This window comes from Rana temporaria, chromosome 2 (genome assembly GCF_905171775.1).
Source record: "Rana temporaria chromosome 2, aRanTem1.1, whole genome shotgun sequence".
NCBI classification, from domain to species: Eukaryota; Metazoa; Chordata; class Amphibia; order Anura; family Ranidae; genus Rana; species Rana temporaria.
The window spans coordinates 48720367-48748179 of record NC_053490.1 but is presented as its reverse complement, the minus strand read 5'-3'; the positions used below and the strand labels follow the sequence as shown (position 1 = coordinate 48748179).

The following is a 27813-nucleotide window of genomic DNA, read 5'->3' as shown; positions in this document are numbered from 1 at the left end:
TTTCGATACTAAAACACACACACAGTTTAATTTACATTGTCCCTTCTATTTCTGTATATGGATGATGGCATTGTACCGTATTTATCGGCGTATACCGCGCACTTTTTTGCCCTGAAAATCAGGGCAAAATCATGGGTGCGCGATATACGCCAATACCCGCAGTACACTCGGGCAGGCTCAGCTCCTCTCGCGGTCACGTCCTGTGTGTCCTTTACGCGAGAGGAGCCGAGCCTGCAGGACTATACCCGAGTGTACTGCGCTCGGTATATGCCGGCGCAGTGGTTCAAACTCAGGGAAGCGGGGAGGACACCACGATGGCCGCCGATGGACGACGGGCAGGACGCGACGGACAAGACACCGACGAGGGGCATCCAAACTAAGTATTTTTTTTCCAGGAATTTTTCTTCAAGTTCGGGGGTGCGTGCTATACGCCGGGGCGCACAATAGGCCGATAAATACAGTAATTATTTTAATTGAAAAAATAACCACCATCCAAGCACATTTTTCCTAATCAATATATAGCTGCCTCATGACCCAGCTCTCTCCCAGCCTGTCTGCAGGGAAACATAAGTAGGGGGAGCTTCTAGTCATCTATTGCTGGTCACACGTTCAAGAAAAAAAAAAAAAAAAAACCTCTGGAATATAGAGTAGAAATAAACATCAAACTGTTTTAAACTGGCATACAAATATATTTGAAATAAATATCTTTATTATTTTGTGGAAATAACATGGTTTGGGCAGATTTTTGCCCCGCCCCTCCAGCCTGTGTCTTAGAGTAAGGTAAAGCCACCAGAAATCTACAGTCATGGCCAAAAGTTTTGAGAATGACACATACTAATTTTCACAAAGTCTGCTGCCTCAGTTTTTGAGATGGGAAATTGCATATATTCCAGAATGTTATGAAGAGTAATCAGACGAATTGCAATTAATTGCAAAGTTCCTCTTTGCCATGAAAATTAACTTAATCCCATAAAAAAAATTCCACTGCATTTGTGAAGAAGGCTTCAGGGTGCCCAAGAAAGTCCAGCAAGTGCCAGGACCGTCTCCTAAAGAGGATTCAGCTGCGGGATCGGAGTGCCACCAGTGCAGAGCTTGCTCAGGAATGGCAGCAGGCAGGTGTGAGCGCATCTGTACGCACAGTGAGGCAAAGACTTTTGGAAGATGGCCTGGTGTCAAGAAGGGCAGCAAAAAAAACACTTCTCTCCAAAAAAACACATCAGGGACAGATTGATCTTCTGCAGAAAATATGGTTAACAGACTGCCGAGGACTGGGGCAAAGTCATATTCTCCGATGAAGCCTCTTTCCGATTGTTTGGGGCATCAGGAAAAAGGCTTGTCCGGAGAAGAAAAGGTGAGCGCTACCATCAGTCCTGTGTCATGCCAACAGTAAAGCATCCTGAGACCATTCATGTGTGGGGTTGCTTCTCATCCAACGGAGTGGGCTCACTCACAATTTTGCCCAAAAACACAGCCATGAATAAAGAATGGTACCAAAACACCCTCCAACAGCAACTTCTTCCAACAATCCAATAACAGTTTGGTGAAGAACAATGCATTTTCCAGCACGATGGAGCACCATGCTATAAGGCAAAAGTGCCAACTAAGTGGCTCGGGGACCAAAACGTTGACATTTTGGGTCCATGGCCTGGAAACTCCCCAGATCTTAATCCCATTGAGAACTTGGTCAATCCTCAAGAGGCGGGTGGACAAACAAAAACCCACTAATTCTGACAAACTCCAAGAAGTGATTATGAAAGAATGGGTTGCTATCAGTCAGGAATTGGCCCAGAAGTTGATTGAGAGCATGCCCAGTCGAATTGCAGAGGTCCTGAAAAAGAAGGGCCAACACTGCAAATACTGACTCTTTGCATAAATGTCATGCAATTGTCGATAAAAGCCTTTGAAAACGTATGAAGTGCGTGTAATTATATTTCACTACATCACAGAAACAACTGAAACAAAGATCTAAAAAGCAGTTTAGCAACAAACTTTGTGAAAACTAATATTTGTCATTCTCAAAACTTTTGGCCACAACTCTACATGCAATATCCCACCCCCATTGTGTTTAACCACTTAAGCCCCGGACCATTTTGTAGCTAAATGCCTAGGCCAGGTTTTTTTCGATTCGGCACTGCGTCGCTTTAAGACAATTTCGCGGTCGTGCGACGTAGCTCCCAAACAAAATTGGCGTCCTTTTTTCCCCACAAATAGAGCTTTCTTTTGGTGGTATTTGATCACCTCTGCCGTTTTTATTTTTTGCGCTATAAACAAAAATAGCGCGACAATTTTGAAAAAAAATATCAATATTTTTTACTTTTTGCTGTAATTAATATCTCCCAAAAACATATATTAAAAAAAAAATTTCCTCAGTTTAGGCCGATACGTATTCTTCTACCTTTTTTGGTTTTAAAAAAAAAAAAACGCAATAAGTGTTTATCGATGGGTTTGCGCAAAATTTTTACCGTTTACAAAATAGGGATAGTTTTATTGCATTTTTATTAATTTTTTTTTTTTACTACTCATTGGCGGGCGATCAGCGATTTTTTTTCGTGACTGCGACATTATGGCGGACACTTCGGACAATTTTGACACATTTATGGGACCATTGTCATTTTCACAGCAAAAAATGCATTTAAAAATTGCATTAGTTATTGTGAAAATGACAGTTGCAGTTTGGGAGTTAACCACAGGGGGCGCTGTAGGAGTTAGGGTTCACCTAGTGTGTGTTGACAACTGTAGGGGGGTGTGGCTGTAGGACTGACGTCATCGATCGAGTCTCCCTATAAAAGGGATGACTCGATCGATGCAGCCGCCACAGTGAAGCAAGGGGAAGCCGTGTTTACATACGGCTCTCCCCGTTCTTCAGCTCCGGGGAGCGATCGCGACGTAGCGGCTATAAACGAGAGAGAGAGAGAGAGAGAGAGAGAGAGAGAGATCGCTCCCCGAGGTAAGCCGCCCGCAGCGGGGGGGGGTCCCGATCGGACCCCCCAGCCGCTAGAAGGCAAGGACGTATATATACGCCCATCTGCCTGTCCGTGCCATTTTGCGGACGTAAATAGTCGTGCGGCGGGCGTTAAGTGGTTAACTGGTTAGTGGACATGGAGGAGGGAGTGGGCTGTCATTTACCACTGTATATACACAACATGTGTGACTCTATAGTCACATGGGCTGCTCAGATGCGATAGGGAGGAAATGCTCAGCATAGAAAAATCACTGAAAACTGAGCATGTGTAAAGTTGCCCCCACAGCTACAGAAATTACGGAAATGAACAGAAGGTAGAGATAGAAAACAGCAGGATCAACCAAGTTTTTGGCAGAATACAGAAAACGTATCTCAGTGACTGGGTGAGTACGAGCAGCATGCAATACATAATTTATTGATAGTTTTTTTTTATGATGCTGGTTTAATGACACTTTAATGCGTGTCAAATTTGCCTAAAAAAAAAAAAAAAAAAAAAAAAAAAAAAAAATGTATGCATAGTCAAGTTGTTTCATTGGGGAGATCTCACTTACTATCCTAGAGATGCAGATGATACAAAAGTTAAGCGGGGAAATAATTTCTGCGCAGTATGTGGAAACCTTACAAGAAGACCCAAGTAAAATAATGGGGTGGCCAACTACACGGCAAATGAGGTTTAATATTGAAAAATGCAACGTAATGCATTTGGGTGCTAAAACTATGAATGCAAGTTACTTGCTAGAAGAGATTACCTATGGGGGAATCTAGGATGGAAAAGGATCTGGGGGTCCTAGCAGATGATAGGCTCAGCAATGGCTTGTAATGCCAGGCTGATGCAAGCAGTCAACCGAATATTGGCATGCATTAAAAAGGGGATTAACTCCAAAGATAAAACGATAATTCTCCCACTCTACAAGACTCTGGTCCAGCTGCACCTGAAGTATGCTGGCCAGTTCTGGGCACCAGTCCTCAGGAAGGATGTACTGGAACTGGAGAGGGTCCAGAGAAGAGAAACAAAGCCAATGAAGGGACTGGATGATCTCAGCTATGGGGAAAGACTACAAGCATTCAACTTATTTTCTCCGAAGAGAAGATGCTTAAGAGGCGATACGATTTCAATGTACCTTAGTGGTGAGCCTAGCCTAGGGAAAACAACTTTTCAATAAAAGGAGAGTTTAAAAAGGACACTTGGCCATTCACTGAAATAGGAAGTGAAGTGGTTTAATCGTAAACTACGTAGGTTCTTTACTGTAGGAGCGGCAAGGATGTGGAATTCCCTTCCACAGGCGGTGGCATCAGCAGGGAGCATTGATAGTGTCAAAAAAACATTAGGTGGGCACCTTAACGATCACAACATACAGGGGTATACAACTTACTAGTGACTAGTAAATGCAAGCGCACACACACACACACACACACACACGTGTATTTTCAGTCTTACCAACTATATAACAGAAAGTGAGAGGAAATTTCCATAAAAGGCAAATTCCCCATCACCGAAGAAAGGTTTCCTCATTGAAAGATCAACTCTAGTGGCAAAAGTAGAATTGTTACCCCCATCATTTTCTGTTCCAATATCAATGGTTACCAAGAAAAATAGAGGGGGGGGGGGGGGTAAGCTAATTCTAGAACCACTTACCTCCAAACTTGCGGCAGCGGATTGTAAAACCCCTGGCGGAATTCAAATTCCGCGGTTAGGGGGAGTGTACTATTTAAATCAGGCGCGTCCCCGCACTGATTTAAATGAGCATGCGCCGTCCGCAAAATTTCCTGGCGTGCATTGCTCCCACTGACGTCGCTAGGAGGTCAGTGGTTTCGGCGTGAGCGTAACTTGCGACGCCTGGGTTTCTGAAGCGGCGTATGCAAACGACGTAAAAAAAATCAAAAATCGACGCGGGAACGATGGCTATACTTAACATTGGCTGCGCCTCATAGAAGCAGGGGTAAGTATACGCCGGGAAAACCGCTACGGAAACATCGTAACAACACTGCGTCGGGCCCGCGTACGTTCGTGAATTGGCGTATCTCGCCAATTTACATATTTCTCAGCGTAAATCAGCGAAAAAGCCCCCCGCGCCATTTTTAAATTGCAGGTTAGATCCAACGGTGTAACACAGTTACACCTATCGGATCTTAGGCATATCGATGCGTAACTGATTCTATGAATCAGGCGCATAGATACGACCAGCCTAAGTCAGAGATACGACGGCGTATCAGGAGATACACCGTCGTATCTCTCTGTGAATCTAGCCCAGAATCTTTATGTTCTTAAGACTCCTCCCCACATCCGAGTAATTTCATACAGTTGCCGCAGGCAATACCGATAGCAAACCAGCCCCGCCACTGACAGACGGAATGCAGGAGAACAGCAGGCCCTGCAAAACTAATTTAGGACATTGTATTGCCGAAACTACACAGCCCTGTCTATAGTAATAACCATTAGCAATTTACCGGCAACATTTCTAAATCTATTTCCTGACCTGCTCCTTTAAGGCATCAATTGGAAACACATTAAGAAATATATTTTTTGCTCTCGTCCCTAGATAATGACCTTGATATGACAGATCCTGTTTATTGCTCTTGTGTGTGTCAGCACAGTCAATACCAGCGTAGGAAGAAAAAAACCCAACTCGTTGGTCTGAGCAATGAAATAAGCTTATGACATCAATTAGGAAAAGCGTGCCCATTAAGAGGATCCAATGATTGATGTCCGTTTAGCGCCACTATTAGATAATGTCCTGCAATGCAAGCTTTCAGAATCTCTTATTTCATCAGGGAGGTCTCAACAGCTGACTGTGCAGCACAGATAGATATTGATCTGGGACAATGGAGAGCGCTTGTCCTCCACACAGCACAAGAAAAGAAAACAGCAAATTGCAAATCCATTAAGGATTTGTACATTTATGCTTTTCCATAGGGTGTCAATATATTGTGAACTCATGGGTGGAGTGAAACAACCCTCAGGGGCTATGCGGCAGAGATACCCCTGGTAGTGCAGGGTGGTGGCAATGGAAGGGTCAAAGTCACCAGAAGTAATGACTAGACTAGGCTCAACAAAATACGGGCGCCCGGTCGCAATTGCGTCAAGGAATAGTGACCTGGCGCCCGGGGAAGCTTAAGCCTGCAGAAGGCTGCAAAGCCGCGTATTCTGTGTCTCCGTGCGCCCCCACCGCACGATCGCGGCGGGCCCGCGCCAGCCGGTAATTGGGGCCGCGGCCTTCTGCAGGCCTAAGCTTCCTTCTGTGATCTGGCACCATCTTGTGGTGACCGTTGGCATTACAAGTAAAACAGCAATTCTAATGTGTTTTTCACTGCCCTCCTTCCCTCTAATTAGAGCCCCCAAACACATATACATACATACACATATACATATACATATACATATACATATACATATACATATACATATACATACATATATATATATATTTTTTTTTTTTATTCTAACACCCTAGAGAATGAAATGGTGGTCGTTGCAATCCTTTCTGTCACACCGTATTTGCGCAGCGGTCTTACAAGCACACTTTTTTTTGGGGAAAAAAATACACTTTTTTTAAATAAAAATAAATAAATAAGACAACAGTAAAGTCAGCCCAAATTTTTTTTTATTGTGAAAGATAATGTTAGGCCGAGTAAATGGATACCCAACATGTCACGCTTTAAAATTGCGTTCGCTCGTGGAATTGCGACAAACTTTTACCCTTTAAAATCTCCATAGGCGACGTTTAAAAAAATCTACAGGTTGCATGTTTTGAGTTACAGAGGAGGTCTAGGGCTAGAATTATTGCTCTCGCTCTACCAATCGCAGCGATACCTCACATGTGTGGTTTGAATACCGTTTACATATGCGGGCGCTACCCACGTTTGCGTTCGCTTCTGCACGTAAGCTTGGCTGGACGGGGCGTGTTTTCTGGCTCCTAACTTTTTTAGCTGGCTCCTAGATTCCAAGCAAAATTGTCAACCCCTGGACTAGACATATTTATTGGCAACACCAATGACAGAGGATTGCTAGACCTCTGGCGAAACATCACAAACTGATGAATTGGTTGCATTAGCCAAAAAATACGTCTTTGATGTTGCCAATGTCAATTCAAGTACTTCAGATTACAATGATCCTTCCAAGACCCACCACCCCACACTCCTAATAGGGTCTCTGCCTCATTAAACCCAAGGGTTTTCTTTTTTGTGCCAGGACTTTCGACGCACCAACCCTAACAACTCTTCTGAAGACCTAGGGCTGGGTATCCCCCAGTCATTGTGTGCGACTGCCCACTTCCCGCCGTGGAGTCAGGGAATATTCTCCACATTGCCAAAATGTAAGGTTATGTGGTTAACCATAAATTTTGGTTACTTGCAACCTTACCAAATGCATGAGCACTTCATATTTTGCCAGAACATTTACACGTTTAAAATAAAAAAAGTGTCGATGAGCATCAGTTTTTTTTTTACCCCTGCCACAGCTCCTAGGGAGGATTACCCCCTTACAAATAACATTGTAAAGAACTTCAAGAGGAACTTTAGTCCTCTTTAGCTTTGACCTGACCCCCACTTTGGTGCCACCATCTTTGTTAGTCTGGCACATGCCCAAATGTGCTGTAGGATTCTGTCTGGGTTTTGGTTCCAAGAGCCTCGCATCAGATCTGTGGATGGGGGGGGGGGGTGTTTCTGTATTGGAACTCCAGTACCATCTTCACACAAGATGCGTTCCCATAATAAAAGTCTACGGCCTAAAGATGTGCTATCCTGTCCTTAACCCGCCACCGTTTGGCTCCTCACACACTCAAGAAAAAACGCGTGCGCCACAAAAACCTTAAGGTCTCTTCCACATGAGGCAGACTCCGTTGCTACCGAGTCTGCCGGCTCAGCGGGAGATCTCTCCGGATGACAAGTCCCTCTCTGCTCACCAAGCGGGGAGGGGCTTGTGCAGCACCGCTGTCTCCTATGGAGAGATCCGATGTAAACGGACAGCAGGTCGGACGTCAGCGGACATGTCTCCGCTGACATCGGATGCTCCATAGGACTGCATGGAGCAGTCCGCAGACAAAACCGACAGGTGGACCTGAACGGTCCGACTGTGTGAAAGGGGCCCAATATCACCTACCCATGCGATACTCAACAGTGTATGTGGGCTTGCAGGCGAGTAAAGGAAAGACTGACCAGTGTGGGCAGAAACCCCATGAGATTATAGGGATTGCTAGAGTTGTGGATACTAGAGAAGGAAGGATCGATAAAGAACCTAGAACAGCCTCTATGCACAGGTACAATTACATAGGAAAGCAAGAGGAATGGTAAGAATCAATTTCTTTCAAGAGGGTCAATTTCAAGTGTAGGGAGGTTTCAGTAGATGCAAACCCAGATTTCTAAAATCTCTGGACTTCATTTGAGAAAAAAAAAAAAAAAAAAAAAACACACACACAAATTCTCAACTTGGGTACATGTCCATACGGTTGGATTCACACTGCGGAGCCATTTATTCCTTATTGCACTCTCAACACACCCACGTTGCACAGAAATGCACTACCATACGTTGTGGTGCTCTGCATTACAAGATGATGCAAGTTCACGCATCAAATGGGCCTCCAGAACGCAACTCTTGGAAAACAGCAGCAGGGGAGAACGCTGAGGGCGACACTCAGGAGATGACGATGGGGTAAGGGTTTGCCTTCAAGAGAACCTGTAATTTTGCCTTAAAGTGGAGTTCCACCCGTCCCCCCCAAAATAATCTTAAAAATAACTCATTTTATACTCACCTGAAAGGGCGGTTGCTACGCGCAAGTAGCTCTCCTTCCACCGCAGTGGATCTTCTGCCTCGCCCTCCGTCGCGGTGTCTCTGGTGAATGAGCCGTGCTGCCTTCTGGGAACTGTGTGTATCCCAGGAGGCAGCCGCCCATTCACAAAGCACCCGCATGAGTCGCGCATGCGCAGTAGGAAACCGGCAGAGAAGCCATAAGGCTTCACCGCCTGTTTCCCTTACTAAGGATGGAGGCGCCAGGACCGAGCGATCGCCGTCGGGGGACCAACATCGCGGGCAACTAGGACAGGTACGTGTCCTTCTTAAAAGTCAGCAGCTACAGTGTTAGTAGCTGCTGACTTCATTTTTTTTTTTTATAAAATCGTGGGTGGAATCCCGCTTTAACTGCTTGCCGACCAGCTGCCGTCGTTATACGGCGGCAGGTCGGCCCTGCTGGGCGAGATCACGTAGATCTACGTCATCTCGCCGTTCAGCCAATAGGGGCGCACGCCCCACGCTCGCCCCTGACGCGCGTGCCCGGGCGCGAACACCGCCGGGCACCCGCGATCGCTTGTTACAGAGCGAGAACCAGAAGCTGTGTGTGTAAACACACAGCTCCTGGTCCTGTCAGGGGGAGAAATGCCTGATTGATTGCTGTTCATACATTGTATGAACAGACTATCAGGCATTTCCCCAAGTCAGTCCCACCCCCCTTCAGTTAGAACACACTTAACCCCTTCCTCGCCCCCTAGTGTTAACCCCTTCCCTGCCAGTGGGTAGCACTGATCGCTATAAAAATGCAAAATGCACCGCATATTAGCTCATTATGAAATACTTACCTCAGAACGAGGTGTGTAGCACTTACCTGGTCCACGCCGAGCGAGATTTCATCTCGCCTCGGCGTGTCTTCCGGGTATCGCCGCTCCAGCGATGGGATTGACTGGAGCGGCGATGACGTCACGCATGCGGGAGATTTAAAACTCGGCAAGGTCCGGCGGCTGCCGGTCCTTTCGCCATAGATCCCCCTGCGCATGCGCCGCGGCGCATTGCGAGGGGAATATCTCCTAAACCGTGCAGGTTTAGGAGATATTCTCCTTACCTACAGGTAAGCCTTTTTATAGGCTTACCTGTAGGTAAAAGTAAAAAAAAAAAAAAGTGGGTTTACAACCACTTTAAGTGGTTAAGCAAGCAAAGTGAAAAGCAATTCCAGAGAAATTCTTCCTATACATGTGGCCCAGAGCCGTTAAAAAGCATTATTTGTGGTGTGCTTGGGTGTCAACGTGCTGGAGACGAAGCAAGAAGCCTCTGTTTACATGAATCTTAAGTGTAGCACTCCTATTGTTTGAAATAGTGTGAGGTATGTGCCTCTCCCCAACTATACAAACGATTCCAAGCCCAGAAACCACATTCCAGCTCTCTTTGAATGGCAGGATTGGAGCCCACATTCCATCCTGATTTGTTGGAGTTCTTCACAAAGGTTTGGTCTCCCAAGTACATTGAATGTGAGCATTTTAGGATCACCCTCTTAGAAGTAAAACTTTTTTTTTGGTATTCCGATATTGTTTTTTTTATACATTTGAATGCTGCCAAATGTTTTGCAATTACCGTATTTATCGGCATATAACACACACCTTCATTTTAAGAGGGGAGTTTCAGGGGGGAAAAAAAAATTACAATTTTAAATAAAGAACTTTGAAGCAAAATAAGGGTCAGTGCCCATCAATGCAGCCTGGTCAATCCCCATCTGCAGCCTCGCCATTGCCCAAAAATGCAGCTTGATCAATGCCAATCTGTAGCCTCCCATTGTCCATCAATGCAGCCTGATCAATGCACCTCTCAGTGAGATCCCTTCATTGGTTGCCAGTAAAAGACAATCACTTTTAAGGTACTCTGTCTGACACAAGTGTGTTCAATGAACAATAGCCATGCGAAAAATTAAAATGTCACAACCCCAATCGCGTTCTGCGATCCACCAACCAAAATCTACTCCAGATACCCAAAGCCAGATACAAGTCCAAAGGAGAACGAAGATTTGGAATCCAAAGGACCTAGACTATGGAACGCTCTACCAACTAGCATCCGGTTGGAGGTGAATCACCTGGCCTTCAGAAACAAAAAACTCAAAACCCATCATTTCTGAGGGCAAAAGTACAGTAGGGAAAGGATACTAAGCGCCCAGAGGCGATTCAGTTTGCATGTGTTGCGCTATATACGTTACTCACTCACTCACTCAGGGGGGCGGGATGAGCGCCATCAGATTACATACAACAAGAATTTCCGGTTTACTCAGCGGCCTCTGTAATACAAAGTTCCGCCTCCTGGACCGGCTTCTATGATAGACAGAACACTGGTCCAATGCCGGCCCAGGAGGCGGGACTTCCTATTACAGAGGCCGCTGAGTAAACAGGAGATTCTCGCTGTCTGTAATGTGACGGCACTCGTCCCACCCAGCTCCCCGTTTTCTCCGAGCAGTCCAAATTGCAGTATCGGCGTATAACACGCACACACTATTTGCAACCGATTTGCAGGGTGATAAAGTGAGTGTTATACGCCAAAAAAATACAGTATGTTCTGCCGGTTTTGTGAACCAAACTCTCGATATCAAGATGTGAAGATGTGAAGATTGTGGGCCAGATTCTCAAAAGAGATACACCGGCGTATCTCTGAGTCCGCCCGTCGTATCTATGCGCTTGATTCATAGAATCAGTTACGCATAGATAACCATTAGATCCGACAGGCGTAAGGCTCTTACGCTGTCGGATCTTAAATGCAATTTTTTTTCCGCCGCTAGGTGTCGCCGACGTCGTTTTCCCGATCGAGTATGCAAATTAGCAAAATACGCAAATTCCTGAACGTACGCCCGACGCAGTGAAGTTGCGACGCATAAAGTTTCCCCTGCTATATGAGGCGCAGCCAATGTTAAGTATGGCCGTCGTTCCCGCGTCGAAATTTTAAAATTTACATCGTTTGCGCAAGTCGTCCGTGAATAACGCCTTTTACGTTCACGTCGAAACCAATGACGTCATTTAGCGCAATGCACGTTGGGAAATTTTAGGGGAGGCGCATGCGCAGTACGTTCGGCGTGGGAACGCGCCTAATTTAAATGATCCACGCCCCCTACCCGGATCATTTGAATTACGCGGGCTTGCGCCGGGGGATTTACGTTACGTCGCCGCAACTTTACAGGCAAGTGCTTTGTGAATCAAGCACTTGCCCGTAAAACTTGCGGCGGCGTAACGTAAATGAGATACGTTACGCCGCCGCAACTTTAGGCCATTATAGGAGAATCTGGCCCTGTGTGGTTAATTTACTAAAATTGGAGTGCGCAAAACCTGGTGCATCTCTGCATGGAAACCAATCAGCTTCCAGGTTTAATTATCAAAGCTTAATTAAACAAGCTGAAGTTAGAAGCGGATTACTAGTTATAATGCAGAGCTGCACCAGAGTTTGCACTCTTCAGGTTTAATAAATGAACTTGTTTTAGGATAAATTTTGCATGTTTTACCATTCATTCCTATGGAACATCTAAGGGGAGTGCACCAAAGATGCAACAAGCCACTGCATCAAAATACAGAAGTATTAGGGGCCTGTTCACACAAGCGAGCTATGGAACGCATGGCCACTGGTGTTTGCTGTGCGATACATTGCCATCACTCAGATTTGGGCACATCACACTGCGTACTTTTATTTCACCAAACTTTAAATGTCAAGAGTGACATTTCACGCCAGCTCTACGCGGCGGCATTGCAATAAGGTCAGGCCACTGTGCAAAAAAGTGCAAGTATACTTTCTTTGCACGCCACGCTAAACGGACATGATTGGAAACAAGGCACTTGCTGTTGTGTTGAGGCTGCGCTGGAAATGGTGGCCAGCACAACCCCACCGCATTTGGTAAACAGGCACATAACATAGCCAAGACTGGGATGCCATTAAAGTTCACGTGCGTGAAAAGGCAGGTGCCAATACTTTTGGTAATATGGTGTATATGTCTATTCAGGCCAACGTGAGCCCCGAATATCCGATACTACCCTCGCTCATGCTCCACCACCACTCCTTGGAACTATGCTCCCTTTCATAATGAAGGACACAACGTGCTAATAAACATGACATGCATTAGGCAAGTGGGAGTCTAGTCTACTTCTGTTGGCTGCATTTAACAGTACATTAGGTTATTTGCCCAGGTCTTCTGAACACCTATAGCTAGATTCAGGTACATTGGAATAACGTTACGGCGGCGTAGCTTAGCGTGTTTAGGCTACGCCGCCGTAAGTTAGCTAGGCAAGTAATGATTCTCAATGTACTTGCCTGCTAATATACGGCGGCGTAGCCTAAAGCGGGCGGGCGTAAGGGCGCCTACATTTCCCAGTGTGCATTGCGGCGGGAACGGCGGCCATACTTGACATTACTATTCCAACTAGGGCCCAGCTCTAACTTTACGAGGCCTATCTCTTACGCAAACGGCGTAAAAGTACTGCGTCGGCCGGGCGTACGTTCGTGAATCGGCGTATCCCCTCATTTACATATTCTACGCCGACCGCAATGGAAGCGCCACCTAGCAGCCATCCAAAATACTGCAATCTAAGATAGGACGGCGCAAGCCGTCGTATCTTAGATATGTTTAAGCGTATCTCTGTTTGAGCATACGCTTAAAACATAAGTCGGCGTAGATTCTGAGTTAGATCTACTGATAAGTCGGCCTAACTCTACCTGAATCTACCTACTACTCTCCCGACAAGAGAAAAGAAGCATAAAATGCGACTAAAGCCGCATTTTGAAAATGTGTTTAAGAACATCAAGCATTTGGGCAATCATTCACTCCACTGGCCACAAAGGAGTGCTCAATGTTTAGATGTGTTGGGCATTTTTTCTGCCGAAACACTTCTTTTTGAATGCCGTAATGTGTTTTTCCTTTATACACCTATGTGTACATGGGTACATAGACTGACATGAAGGGGCATTTAGAGGCAGGAGGGGGGCAAGTGTCTGGCCCCCCCAGCCCCCCATTTTACTTACCTGAGCCCCAAATTTCCGTGGGCGCATCCCTGCTGTCCTTCTGTACACGGAGTCCTGGCTTTGACTGGATAGATTGATAGCAGCGCAGCCATTGGCTCCCGCTGCGGTCAATCAAATCCAATGACGTGGGTGCTGGGGCCGAGTCAATACACTCTGCGTTTGGACGCAGAGTATAACTCAGGAGCAGGACCGCAAGGCAACCCCCTCTGGGAAGCGTTTCTCCTAGAGGGATATCTAATACAGGGAGGAGCTGCTGAGGGAACCCAGAAGAGGAGGATCGGGGCCACTCTGTGCAAAACAAGCTGCACAGTGGAGGCAAGTATGCCATGTTTTTTTTTGTTTTGTTTTGTTTTTTGTTTTTAAAACAAAAGCTTTAGTATCCTTTTAAAAACCAATGAGTCAACAGGCTTCCCCTCCCTTTCCTGACCCGTCGGCTGTATGAACAGATAAGGGTCTGGTATGAATTTTGGGGGGGAACCTCACACCATTTAAAAAGATAGATGGGGGAGGGGGCCCAAAGGGTCTGGTATAGATTTTCTTTGCCAATGTTTTTATTGCCAGCAGTCCTTGTTTTTATATTCAGCGGGGAAACCCCGCTGACAGTGGATGACTAATAGGTTGTTAAAGTGGTTGTATAGTCAGTTTTTTTACTTTTACCTACAGGCAAGCCCTATAAGGCTTACCTGTAGGGGAGAAAAAAAAAAAAAAAATCGAAACCTGTATGATTTAGGAGACATTGCCCTCGCAATAAGCCGCTGACTGCAGCGGCGCATGTACACAGGGGAGTCTCGGCTGAAAGCCCGGCAGACGCCAGACCTGCCGGAAAGCAATGTCCCGCGCATGCGGGAGTGACGACATCGCGGCTACAGCCACCCAGAGGGCTTGAGCCGCGATACCCGGAACACACGCCGAGGCAACATGTTAGCTACTTTGGCGTGGAACAGGCTAGTTACCGACGCCTCGTTCTAAGGTAAGTATTTCATAATGAGCTCATTATGCCTTTCAGGGGTAAAAAAAAAAAAAAAAAGGCAGCCTTAACAACCAGCTATACACATTTTGTTAAAAAAAAAAAAAAAAAAAAAAGGAAGGAGGATGCAAAAAAAAAAAAATGCATAAACTGCAACCACGTAGACGTGAACCTAGGGTTAATCTTCCATAGCTTGATTATACAAGGCTTATACAATACAGAGACTGACGACTATTGTATTGTCTCATTCAGCTTGTGAAGGAGATCAATTAACACCAGGCTATACACATCACAGCAGTAAAATAACTCAGCAGATGTGTAAAGGACTGCCTTAGGTGCAACAACTTGCAGATTCAAGTGTACTTTTCAACATAATATTATATATATATATATATAAAAACATTATCAATCTTAGGTGTACTTTCTAATGGTGTTTATATGAAGCTGCAGGATAGCCCTTTTATTATAGTAGATAATGTATACTGCTTTGTGTACTTTCCTGTATTATTGGGCGATTGTTAAGGAAGAAGAAAAAGCCAATATAATTCATTTAAGTAATCCATAGACTACTAGGGTGAAGCATGGCCATATGCTATGAAATATTGTCTCCAGAAGCATTTGGTAGAAAGCCTGGTCCTTCTAGATGCAGAATTTATTTTTTTCTGCCTGTCAAAAATGCTGAATGGAACCGCTTTCTCAGACAATATTTTTTCCCATGCGGTTTTTTTAATAAATTTATAATTTCAGCAAAAAGAGAACCTTCATCACATCATGCAATGTACATTAATTTGGTGGTTATGACAAAGCCTAATGCATTACAGTCGTCCAGGAGATGACATCATACTTAATAGGGTCTGCAGCCTCAAAAAGTCTTTCTGCTTAATTGAATCAGTGAAGAATCCATATCCATAATTACTTAGGTTGAAGAAAAAAAAAAAGGCCATCAAGTATAACCTCTCACGAACTCCTACAGTTCCAAGAGAAAGCAAAGTGAAAATGTCAGGGGCAATGATAAGCAATTCTTCCCGATCTCCACATACTTCTTAGAAGCTGCAATGTTTGTTAAAACTGAACGTCATGCTGGCCAATAAAATTAAATTGCCACCCTCCAGTATATGCTTTTGTCTATGACAGGGGTTCCCAAACTTATAAAACAAAAAGGGACAGTTTAATGTCCATCAGACTTTAGGGGGGCAAACTGGTCAGGGAGTGAAAAAAAAAAAAAAAAAAAAAAAAAAAAAAGGATATATATGTCAGCAGCAAGAGGAATCGCGCCCCATCACTGGTGGCAGCAGCAAGAGGAATCGCGCCCCATCACTGGTGGCAGCGGCAAGAGGAATCGCGCCCCATCACTGGTGGCAGCGGCAAGAGGAATCGCGCTTCACATCTGCAGGAAGAATTCCCAAAGGGGAGGTAAAGGCATGCAAAGGGCATGCAGTTGGGAGACCACTGGGGTGGGTGATCGAACAGAAGAATACCCATGGTCCTGAGACAGCCGGCGCTCTGATCCTTTGCTCTCCGGCACGGATAATTGGGTAAGACCCTGATGTCATCACATACCATGCAAACCTTGAGTGGTGACCACTGGTTATGCACTGTACATGATGATATTGGCAAGATGGGGAAGCAACAGGACTGCAGAAGGAGAGCAGGAAGAGTGGGGCCTGCAAAACCAATTAAGGTCCTGCAAGTATTAACCTTTTAAATAATTCCCTGGAAAGAATATTGTTGCCAGCCTTGTGTTTGGGCTAAAGTATACAGCATCAACAGTAACCCAAATGCTGAAAACCACTTCAGTCCAAGGCTCCATGGACACTGAACGCTAATAATGTTATAAAAAACGCTAGTAGCTTTGCAACGAGCGTTTCAACATTTAACATTTTTGTAATAGTGTTTGTGTTTTTTCTGCTTTAGCTTTTTTTCGCAATGGATCAAAAACACTGGGCAGCCCCGGGTTTTAGCGGTCAGAAAAACAATTTTCTGGCGTTCGGAAAAAAAGCCCATAAACTCCACTGCTCATTAAAGCTCAGAAGCGTCCATGTGTGCATGGACACAAACTCCACTCTGTTAGCCTATGCGTTTGTGTGTACTGAGACTTGGTTTGGTACCAGGACACCAGAGCCTTGCTTATGGAGTGCTCAGGAAGCATTAGAAATGGTAAGAGCTTAATTTCAAAACTTATTTGTGAAAGGCCTCGGGTAGAAAGTTCTAACTTTGTCTTGAAGTGGATGAAAACCATGTCGCAAAACATTTTATAACAGGCCCCCATATCATAAAGTTGAACATCACTAATATAGAAGTAACAACTTTTAATAGAAGTTGAGGTTGCAGATACATGTCCCATACAGTATTGTGCCGTGACGGGCATTAAACTGGCAATATCGATTTGAGATGCGAATGTGAAATCGCATCTCAAATCAGTGGCATTTGCCCCGTCCTAATCGGTGCGACGCCGCATGTGCGGCGCTGCACCGATTTCAAAAAGTAGTTCCTGTACTACTTTTTGCGATTTCGGGCCGCGATTTACATTGACATCTGTGCAGAAACCTGCACAGATGTCTCTTAAATCGCAGCCGAAATCGGGACTACCAGCGGGAGTGAAATCGTGCGAGTTCAGCTGAACTCGCACGGCTTCACTCCCGCAGCCCAGTGTGAACCAGGGCGCAAGGTGTTACTAGGTGGGTAACCAAAGCCATGACTGTGCCTACACCACCATGCTGCCAGTGTAAGGAGATATATGGGGAACGCAAATATGTCACCCAACCATCTGCAGAGCTACCCGAGGGGCTAAGGTAACAAAAGTCTGTGTAAGCAAGACTGTCACACTGCCAAAAGTTTGATGACAGCCAGTGACGGCCTTGAATTTTTCAAATAAGTTTACAAATATTTGCAAGTGTGAGAAGACGGAGAGCATTAAGCTGCCCATAGGTAAATCGAAATTCGGCTTCAGCAGAAACGGGCTGAATTTCAATACATCTATGGCCTTTTTCGTTGGGCAGCAGTCAATCTAACGATTAACCTGTTGAACGGGAATATTTTCCATTCAAACTGCAGCGCTGATCAATGTATCCCCACTGTCCACATACAATAGCGCTACGGGGAGGATGATTCCACCATCCACCTTTCTTGGGTCTATAGGGAATCCATTCGTTTTTTTTCTCCATCGTCTCCCTGGCTGATGGGGGGGGGGGCCATGTGTGCCCAAGCCTTAAGGCAGCTATAGGTGGTTTCAATCTTGACCAGTCGTGATTCTATCTATAAGCAAGCTGATTGGATTAACTTGGGTACAACCAGCATGCTGGATTTCTAGCATGTGAAAATTGGCAATTTAAAACAAAAATCATTGTGTTTTCACAGCAGGGACAGCTTCCCATGGTTGCAGGAAAGAAAACGTCATAATCTATGGCCTACCTTAGGCTTCATGCACACGGCCATACAGGGGGAAGTACAGCATGCGGAACGTGCGTAATGCCTGCCCCGAGACCTGCTGCAGCCACGTTCAGTGGCCCACTGAAATGAATAGGAAGAGGCGACTATATGCAGTCTTGAACCAAGAGTTTCGTAAAGCAACCACATGCGCATGGATGTATGCTCTGAATGTAGACAGAAAGGGCCAGATTCTCATACATTCGCGCTGCTCCTGGGCAGCGGAATATATGAGATCTACGTTACACCGCCGCAGGTCTACAGGTTTACATCCTGATTCTCAGAACACTTACCTGTAAACTTGCGGCGGTGTAGCGTTAGATTGCTCGTCGCAAGCCCGCCCAATTCAAATGGGGCGGGCACCATTTAAATTAGGCGCGCTCCCGCGCCGAGCGTACTGCGCATGCTCCGTCGGGTAAATTACCCGACGTGCATTGCGCTAAATGACGTCGCCCCGACGTCATTTGCCTAGATGTATACGTAAATGGCGTCCAGCGCCATTCACGGACATCTTACGCAAACGACGTAATTTTTATTGAATTCGACGCGGGAACGACGGCCATCGTTAACATTGGTTGCGCCTGCTAATTAGCAGGGGCAACCTTACGCGTCGGGTACGCTACGCAAACGACGTTAATTCGCTGCGTCGACCTCGCGTATGTTCGGGAATCGCCGTACTTACCTCATTTGCATAGACGACGGGGAAAAGCGACGATGCGACACCTAGCGGCGGGAAAAAAAAATACATTTAAGATCTGACAGCGTAACAGCCTTACGCATGTCAGATCTAATGGGTACCTATGCGCAACTGATTCTGAGAATCAGTCGCATAGATACCCGGGGCCAGATGAGGTGTTACGACGGCGCTAATGGTGTTGCGCCGTCGTAACGCCTTTGAGAATCTGGCCCAAAGTGTATAGGGGTGCTTTGTGCATCGTCCGACACAGGTGGGAGCTGGGTACCTGTGAAAACTAGGTACCCGCATCCCAAAAATAAACGACATGCCAAATGTAGCATGTCAGGCGGTCACAAGTACTTAAAGTGGAAGTTCCATTTTTGGGTGGAACTCCACTTTAAGAACGCTCTCCATGTTCTGTTAGTGGGGTCAAAATGGCTTTTTCTAATAGTAAATGTAATTTTCTTTGCAAAAATACATTATATATGGCATAGATGTCTGCGGATACTGTGGCCATCTATGCCTGGAAGTGGGAGCAAAATCTCTGCATTAAACTGGTATCTGCTCCACCCCCCTCCCCCCCAGAAAGTTGGCAAATGTGACACTGGAGGGGGAGGGGAATTCCTGAAAAGGGGAAGTTTAATTTTAGGGTGGGAACTACGTTTTTTATGCATTAAAAGGCGGAAAAACACCACACAACACACACACCGTTCCCCAGACCCTCTTATTCTTACCCAAGACCAATCCAGCGAGGTGCACGAGAGAAGCAGCTCTCACCGCTGTCTCCTTCCTCACTGGACAGATTGATGGCAGCGGGAGCCATTGGCTGCTGTCAATCAAATGCCGAGGGGTGAGGCTGAGCTACCTGGTCTGTGTCATTAGGCCCTGTGAAATATGCTAGTGAACCAGTAGAAAAAAACAAAACACACACACGATTGCACTAGCAACACCTGAAAATAAAAGGAGAATAGAAACTTAGACAAGCTCAGCGATCAGAGAACGCCCCGGAGGGCGAGGTTTGCTGCGGTTCACCATATGTCAGGGTGGAGTCCTGTTCTAGGACTGAATTAAAGCAGGAATAACAGGAATGTGGGGAAAGACCAAACCTGCAACATTCACTTAAAAAACAAACGAAACTGTCCTATTCTTTACATCAGAGGACGACGCACTGGGGTGCATAAAGTTAAATGAAATATTTCAAGTTAGGAAAAAGTAAAACAGTGCAATACGTTTTAAACACGTTTTACAGGAAGTATCTAAGAGAGGCAGGAAAAGATCAGCAGTGATGAGACGTTTGCGATAATGGAGACCGTATTTCTAAAAATAAAAAAAAAACACACACACACACAAACACCACACACCAACCCAGAGAATTGCAGCTCTTGAGCGCCACCCTTTGGGCCCCCTTCTGCTAATTTTGCGTTTGGTGAGCATCGATTTCGAGCATGCGTGTTTGTACTTTCGACTTGCGTGATGGATTTGTGTACTGACGATATCCGAAAATATGACGTCCTACCGTTTGCCGAAAATTTACTAGCCCGTCATCCTACATTTGTTGGCTGAAAGTTGGACAACAATTGTCAAAAGGAGTGTACCAACGGTCGGATTTTAGGACAACAGTCTGACAGACAGACAATACCCTGCCAAAAATCAGATCGTGTGTACGAGGCTTAAGATCCCATACACAATATTCAATTTTCTGCAGATTGTCTTCAGATTTACCAAAAAACCATATAATACGAGGTCAACCTTAAAGCGGAGTTCCACCCAAAAATGTAACTTCCGCTTTTCGGAATCCTCTCCTCCCTCTGGTGTCACATTTTGCAACTTTCAGGCGGGAGGAGGGGAGCAGATACCAGTGTAATCTAGGTATTTGCTCCCACATCCAAGCATAGATCACTGCAGTGACCCGACGCCACGCCTGGCCCCTCCGCTGTCTTCTGGGAGACACACAGGTCCCAAGAAGACAGAAGGGACCACACAGTGCGACTCGCACATGCGCAGTAGGGAACCAGGAAGTGAAGTCACAAGACTTCACTTCCTGATTCCCTTGCCGAAGATGGTGGCGGCAGCACCCATGAGACAAATCGGCTTCGGAACCCCGACATTGCGGGTGCCCGGGACAGGCAAGTGTCAGCAGCTGCAGTATTTGTAGATGCTGGTATATACACACACACACATTTTGTGGGCACTCCGTTTTAAGGAGTTTCAATTAGTATGCAATCGGGCAGACAAAAATCTGGCAGAAAATCGAAATACTGTGTATGGGGCTTAAGCGTTATACCTATCCTTACCCGAGTTTACTTGACTTATATGCATTACACCTCCTTTTAGCCATATTCACATCGATCTGCTCCTGGTTGCACAGAATGTATTTAAATTTTCATCTAAAAGCAGATACAGTGGGGCAAAAAGTATTTAGTCAGCCACCAATTGTGCAAGTTAAAGCGGTTGTATACCCGAGAAGGAAAAAAAAAACCCTGCAAGGCAGAGGCATAATGACTAGCATACTAGCTGATTATCAATTACTTACCTTAGATCGAAGCCCCCGCAGCGATCCTCGGACACGTCCTCTGTCGCCGCCATGATACTTGGTGACTTCCGGGTATCGGCTGCTCCGGCGCTGTGACTGGCCGGAGCGGCTATGACGTCACTCCCACGCATGCGTGCGGACAGCACGATCCCTGCACCATTTCCGTCAGGCCTCCCATTTAAGAGCCGCCCCGCACTTAGTGCACCTGCGCCGATGGTCTACAGCGTGCATGCGCCGTAGACATCGGCGCCCCGCTTTCTGCAACTATCTCCCTTAACCATGTAAGTTAAGGAGATTGCAAGCACCTACAGGTAAGCCTAATGTAGGCTTACCTGTAGGTGCAAGTACTGCCATGAGGGCATACAAACACTTTAAAAAAGATAAGAGGCCTGTGATTGTCATCATAGGTATACCCAAACTATGAGAGACAAAAAGTGGAAACAAATCCAATCACATTGCCCGATTTGGAAAAGAATTTGCAAATATGGTGGAAAATAAGTATTTGGTCAATATCAAAAGTTCATTTCAATACTTTGCTATATATCCTTTGTTGGCAACGACAGAGGTCAAACGTTTTCTGTAAGTCTTCACACACTGTTGCTGTTATGTTGGCCCATTCCCTCATGCAGATCTCTAGAGCAGTGATGTTTTGGGGGCTTTCGCTGGGTAACAGACTTCCAACTCCCTCCAAAGGTTTTCTATGGGGTGGAGATCTGGAGACTGGCTAGGCCACTCCGGAACCTTGAAATGCTTCTTACAAAGCCACTCCTTCGTTGCCCGGGCAGTGTGTTTGGGATCATTGTCATGCTGAAAGACCCAGCCACGTTTCATCTTCAATGCCCTTGCTGATGGGAGGAAGTTTGCACTCAAAATCTCATGATACATGGCCTATTCATTCATTCATGTACACGGATCAGACGTCCTGTTCCATTTGCAGGGAAAACCGCCCCGAACCACCCCCCATGCTTCACAGTAGGTATGGTGTTCTTTGGTTGCAACTCAGCATTCTCTCTACTCTGAACATGACGAGTTGTGTTTCTACCAAAAGTTCTACTTTTGGTTTCATTTGACCATATGACATTCTCCCAATCCTCTTCTGGATCATCCAAATGCTCTCTAGCAAACCTCAGATGGGCCCAGACATGCACTGGCTTAAGCAGGGGGACACGTCTGGCACCGAGTCCCTGGCAGCGTAGTGTGTTACTGATGGTAACCTTTGTTATGTTGGTCCCAGCTCTATGCAGGTCATTCACTAGCCCCCCCCCCCCCCCATGTGGTTCTGACATTTTTGCTCCGGTTCTTGTGATAATTTTGACCCCACGGGGTGAGATCTTGCGTGGAGCCTCAGATCGAGGGAGATTATCAATGGTCTTGTATGTCTTCCATTTTCCAATTATTGCTCCCACAGTTGATTTCTTCACACAAAGCTGCTTGCCTATTGCAGATTCAGTCTTCCCGGACTGGTGCAGGTCTACAATTTTGTTTCTGGTGTCATTTGACAGTTTGTTTTCACCATAGTGGGGTTTGGAGTGTGACTGTTTGAACTTGTTATCAGTATAAAAGACACATGTCCACAACCTCAAACAGGTGCCATTAATACAGGTAATGAGTGGAGGAGAGATGAGCCTCTTAACCACTTCCCGACCGCCTTATGACTATATACGGCAGCAATTTAAAGATAGATATCTCGGTAACGGCAGCAGCCGCTGCCTCAACCAAGATATCCATCTTTAGTGCGAGTGGTCCTGTAAAAGATAACGTTGGTCTCCGCCGCTCTCCCGCGCTTACCGGAGCCGTCGGTAGCGATCGTGTCCTTTCACATGCTGTGTGGGGATACGAGTGAGGGCAAGATGGCCCCCAACCGTCCCCATAGCATTGCTGGGCGGAAGTGACGTCAAAACGTCAGTCCCGCCCATGTGTCTTAAGGAGACATTTTTTTGTTGTCATTTTTTCAAATGACATTTTTTTTTTTTTTCATTTATTTTAAATTTTTTGCATTTAAGTCTAAATATGATATCTTTTTGACCCCAGATCTCATATTTAAGAGGACCTGTGGTGCTTTTTTCTATTACAAGGGATGTTTACATTTCTTGTAATAGGAATAAAAGTGATCAATTTTTTTTTCCAGTGTAAAAAAAATAATAAAATAAATTAAAATAAATAAGATTTTTTTTTTTTTTTTTTTAAGCGCCCCGTCCCGACGAGCTCGCACGCAGAAGCGAACGCATACGAAAACATAGTAGCATCTGCATATGAAAACGGTGTTTAAACCACACAAGTGAGGTATCGCCGCGATCGTTAGAGCCAGAGCAATAATTATAGCCCTAGATCTCCTCTATAGCTCAAAAAATACAACCTATAGAATTTTTTAAACGTCGCCTATCGAGATTTTTAAGGGTAAAAGTTTGACGCCATGCCACGAGCGGGCGCAATTTTTAAACGTGACATGTTGGGTTTTCATTTTACTCGGCGTAACATTATCTTTCACAATATATAAAAAAATTGGGCCAAATTTATTGCTGTCTTGTTTTTTAATTCAAAAAAGTGATTTTTTTCCAAAAAAAAGTGCGCTTGCAAGACCGCTGCGCAAATATGGTGTGACAAAAAGTATTGCAATGATCGCCATTTTATTCTCTAGGGTGTTAGAAAAAAATATATATACGTTTGGGGGTTTTAAGTAATTTTCTAGCAAAAAAAAAACTGTTTAGTCTTGTAAACACCAAATCTGAAAAACACCCAAGGTACTGAGGTGGTTAAAGAAGAAGATGGAGGTCTGTGAGAGACAGAAATTTTGCTTGTTTGTAGGTGACCAAATACATATTTTCCACCAAAATTTGCAAATAAATTATTTCCAAATCAGACAATGTGGTTGTTTGGATTTGTTTCCACATTTTGTCTCTCATAGTTGAGGTATACCTATGATGACAATTACAGGCCTCGCTCATCTTTTTAAGTGGGAGAACTTGCACAATTGGTGGCTGACTAAATACTTTTTGGCCCCACTGTAAATGTGCAGTGAGGAATACCGTTTAAATTCATTATATGCATTTAGAAATGTCATATAAACACATATAATCACAGGTTTGTCAGTGCCAGTGTGAATGAGGCCTAAATGTCATCTGATTAAAGGTTTTACGACTCCTTCAAATGACGCATAAAGAGAAAATTAAAAAAAGGCGTTTTATACATTTGCCTGAAATAGTTATGCAAGGTCTGCTTTAGATGATTCATTACCTTGACAGGTAATCTTAAAATCCTGTCATGCGAGGTAACTTGTGCCAAAAAAACTTTGAGTGTTCATATATGATCTGATGTCAGATTCCAGCACTGCTCTCTGTGAGGAGGCGACAATACGGAGATGAGAAGTTCCTACAAGTATCAGTACAAGAATATGTAAGAAAACAAGTTTGGACAGCCACACTCCACAAAAAGTCCACCTTTACTGGGTCATAAAAAAAAAAAAAAAAAAAAAAAAAAACACCACACAAAAACACACACACACACACACACACACACACACACACACACACACACACAATTGAAATCCCTCAGAGTAAATACAACATGAGGAGACACTGCCAGGCACTCCAAGGCCAACTTCGCTCTGAGGAAGAAGCAACTAGACAAAACTATTCAGAACGCTACTTCCAGAGACTGGTCCACCTCTGGCGTCTCCTGGTGCTCGACTTCAGCGTGCCACCATCACCCATCCCATTAAACAATGCTGTCCAACTGATCTCGGGTGAAGGAAACTGGAGTTATTGAGTTGGATAATTTGGCTTAAGAGGTCAAAACAGGGAAGTATCTAGCACCACAACCCTTCTTTCCTCCATAAGCATCGATTTATGATAATGTACATCAGTCGATTCAATCATGGCACCTTCCCATAAGATGCCCACTGATAATTTAATTCCAATGTCTATTAGCCACTTGCTGATAATGCAGGCATAAGCTCACAGGTTAGAAAACTTTGTTCAACCCAACGTTGTCCCTCTGAGGTGCAGTTCTTTTCACAGGCTAATGCAGGCCATACATGAGTCAAACGGCAAAAAAAAAATTTTCGTTTTGTGATCCGATTTTGAAATTTGACCAAGTCTTCAATTTCACCCCATATTGCTACAGAAAACACATTTTGGGGTCAGGAATCTTCTTTCCAGGTAAAAAAAAAAAAAAAAAAAAAAAGTGCATTAACTATGATCTGGAAAGAACATTCCTAGCCCCAAAATCAAAAGATCACAAAACACACAATTTCTTTTTTTTGTTTTGGCGCCAACTATGGGAAGACTGTGCAAGAAATATAAATCGAAAAAGAAATGCGCATGAGCGGCGATTATATTTCTTGCACGTTATTATAAAAAAAAAAAAAAGAAGAAGACATAAAAGAGAAAAAAAAAAAACCCATGTGCATTTTGCAATAAATTTCCAACATACACGATCACTCAAATTCGATGGGTTCCCTACCACGCATACGCGAAGCGTGCTGCGTTTTCTTACTTGCCTGGTTCCAGAGGAGGGGGGGCACCCCCCGAGGTCACCTGGTGCAGTCTCCCAGAAGTGGGGACCTGTCAAACACAGGTGCCCGCTCCCCCCAAAAGGTGCCACATATGGCACTGGAGGGGGGGGGGGGGGGGGGAGACAGTTAAGCAAAGCTTGCACTTTTGGGTGGAACTCCGCTTTAAGGTACCCACTAATAACCTCCAATTCCAATGTCTATTAGCCACCCGCAGATAATGAAGATCACAGGTTAGAATATCTTGTCCCTCCAACAAGCCTCTAGTAAGAGGTGTCTGTAGTGCGCTTCCTTTCAAAGGTTTAAACTAGGGTTGTCCCGATACCACTTTTTTAGGGCCGAGTACAAGTACCGATACTTTTTTTCCAAGTAGTCGCCGATACCGAGTACCGATACTTTTTTTAAATGTGTCCCCAAATGCAGCCATGTCCCCCACATATGCAGCCATGTCCCCCACATATGCAGCCATGTCCCTCTAGCCATGTCCCTCACATATGCAGCCATGTCCCTCTAGCCATGTCCCTCACATATGCAGCAATGTCCCTCTAGCCATGTCCCTCACATATGCAGCAATGTCCCTCTAGCCATGTCCCTCACATATGCAGCAATGTCCCTCTAGCCATGTCCCTCACATATGCAGCAATGTCCCTCTAGCCATGTCCCTCACATATGCAGCCATGTCCCTCTAGCCATGTCCCTCACATATGCAGCCATGTCCCTCTAGCCATGTCCCTCTAGCCATGTCCCTCACATATGCAGCCATGTCCCTCACATATGCAGCAATGTCCCTCTAGCCATGTCCCTCACATATGCAGCAATGTCCCTCTAGCCATGTCCCTCGATGCGGAGGCGCGATGCGGCGGCAGCGGCGGGGGGGGAAAGTATTCTATTTAGGTATCGGGGGTATTTGCGCGAGTACGAGTACTCCCGCAAATACTCGGTATCGGTCCCGATACCGATACTGGTATCGGTATCTGGACAACCCTAGTTTAAACACAAGCCACCAGAAGGCTGTTGGCATACACTGGCATATGGCACTGCCCCTTTAGTGTCTATACCCAGCTGAAGACCTGCTTAGCCGATTCATCACCTGAGCAGAAAACATTCCTCTAAAACCATATAATGTAACCACTGCCTAGGAGGGAGAGAGCGAGAACACACACACACAAAGGGCCAGATCCACGTACCTCGGCGCATCTATAAGTCCGGCGTAGCGTATCTCAAATACACTACGCCGCCGTTACTTACAGTGTATTTTCCGTATCCAAAGAATTTGCGCCGTACGGCGGCGTAGTGTAAATGTGTCGGCGTAAGGGCGCGGAATTCAAACGACTAAGATGTGGGCGTGTTATGTAAATTCAACTTCACCTCACTTAAATGACGTTTTTTGTTTTTTTTAACGGCGCATGCGCCGTCCGTGGGGGCATCCCAGTGCGCATGCTCGAAATCACGTCGCAAATAGTCAATGCTTTCGACGTGAACGTAATTTACGCAAAGCCCTATTCGCGAACGTTTTACGCAAACAACGGAAAATTCGACGCTGGCCCGACATCCATACTTAACATTGCGTACGCCTCATAAAGCAGGGGTAACGTTACGGCGAAAAAAGCCTTACGTAAACGACGTAAAAAAATGCGCCGGGCGGATGTACGTTTGTGGATCGCCGTATCTAGCTCATTTGCATACTCTACGCGGAAATCAACGGAAGCGCCACCTAGCGGCCAGCGTAAATATGCACCTAAGATCCGACGGCGTACGTCAGTCGGATCGAGCCCACATTCAGTCGTATCTTGTTTTGTGGAATCAAAACAAAGATACGACGGGGCATCGTAGAAATTACGCGGCGTATCAATAGATACGCCGGTGTAATTTCTTTGTGGATCTGGGCCAAGGTGTGTGTGTGTGTGTGTGTGTGTGTTACCTGATGAGAAAGACAGTTAGTTTCTACAAAAGGCTTTTACGGTTGCAAAACGCGTACTGCGCCTGCCCCCACCTATG

General features: G+C 45.3%; 1 protein-coding gene across 1 annotated transcript in view; it reads right to left on the bottom strand.

The window, feature by feature from the left end:
- ENDOD1 (endonuclease domain containing 1) overlaps nt 1-27813 on the bottom strand; it is a 39142-nt gene that overhangs the window by 1971 nt on the left and 9358 nt on the right.